Below are 1519 nucleotides of genomic sequence, written 5' to 3' on the forward strand. Positions count from 1 at the left end.
TAATAAAATTAGTTCCAATATCATAATTTGATAACAATGTGTTACATAACTAATAAAATTTTACTTCCTTTTTTTTTAGTACTTTTGATTCATTAAAGCGTCGTAAAATTTTTTTAGGTATTTGTAACGAAAAGTCATTAATCACTGTTTCTCAAATAATAATAATAAATTAATACATATACAATAGAATTTCATCTAACTGGACTCCATTCATTTAAACAAAATTTTAGTTAATGTTAACAAAATTTTGTATAACTGAAATTTCGCTATTTGAATTCGCTTGCTTAAACGCAAGCTCCTATTGTATGAACCAAAAATAGTAAATAATGGAAAACATAATGTAAGCTCTTATTTTATGAATTCCAGTTATATAAAATATAAACTCTTCGTTCCCGGACAAATTCAGATACATGGAATTCTGTTGTAAATAATAGAAAATAATTTTCAAATACGTACCAGCAAACAAATGATCCATGTAGTTACTTAAAACTGAACTGCTTTTTAATTAAATATCTGATTCTGTATTTGTTTCAATAAAATTCATGTATTCAACATTACAATTTAATAATAACGTATTACATACATAATAAAATTTTACTTTAAATAAATACTACATATAAATGTATTTTAAATATACATACATTCTGAATTTCTACTGCTGCACTTTTCTTTTTATATCGAGTTCAACAAACTTCTGACTCTCGGACATTAAAGAGTCGTCAATTTTTTTAGCAACTTTCTCCAATTGTACATACCTTATGAACTAGAATGTTTTGCAAAGTAACAAAAAGCGAATCGACGAGGATGGGATTCGAACCCACGCGTGCAGAGCACATTGGATTAGCAGTCCAACGCCTTAACCACTCGGCCACCTCGTCCGATGTGAACCCGTGTTTTAGCGAATATATTTCGACGTCATCTGTTCCTAAAATAAATCTAGCATGTATTATATTATATAATTTATATATCATACCGTTATCCTTGTTCCTGACATCATCCAAATATTTTTAACTCCAGATGGCAGTCATTAATATTCATCAACAGCATTTGTACGATTCCATCATTCCGATTTAATGAACAAGAATATTCGAGGTAAACGAGTAGACTAGCACCGCCAACATTACACGAATCTAGAACACAATTTGTTAATTACGCAATGAATGCAATTTATCTGATAGAAATTGAAGTCCTTTAGTTGCTATTTAATTTATATCCATATTTAGTAAGTATCTGTTTCGTACATTTTTATAACCATTGATATATCGTATTTTAAATGACAATTATAAATAATCTGTACATCTATTATAATAATTTAAGCTATCAATATAATCTGTCAATTACGTAATGAACACAGTCTATCTGATAAAATTTGCAATCTCCGTATTATATCAACCAGTAATACATGCATTGGCCTCTCACACTTCTCTAAACATAAACGTATCATATTTTAAATATAGCAATTATAAATAATATATTCAATTTAGAATAATAATAACATTTAGCTTAATACCGGTGTGAT

At 27.8% G+C, this 1519-nt stretch overlaps 1 non-coding gene across 1 annotated transcript; it reads right to left on the bottom strand.

The window, feature by feature from the left end:
* Window positions 1–796: 796 nt before the first annotated feature.
* Window positions 797–878, bottom strand: TRNAS-GCU (transfer RNA serine (anticodon GCU)). The gene has a single exon. It is a non-coding gene; the product is annotated as a tRNA-Ser (tRNA).
* Between the last annotated feature and the right edge of the window lie 641 nt (window positions 879–1519).

This window comes from Bombus vancouverensis, chromosome 1 (assembly GCF_051014615.1).
Source record: "Bombus vancouverensis nearcticus chromosome 1, iyBomVanc1_principal, whole genome shotgun sequence".
Lineage (NCBI taxonomy): Eukaryota > Metazoa > Arthropoda > Insecta > Hymenoptera > Apidae > Bombus > Bombus vancouverensis.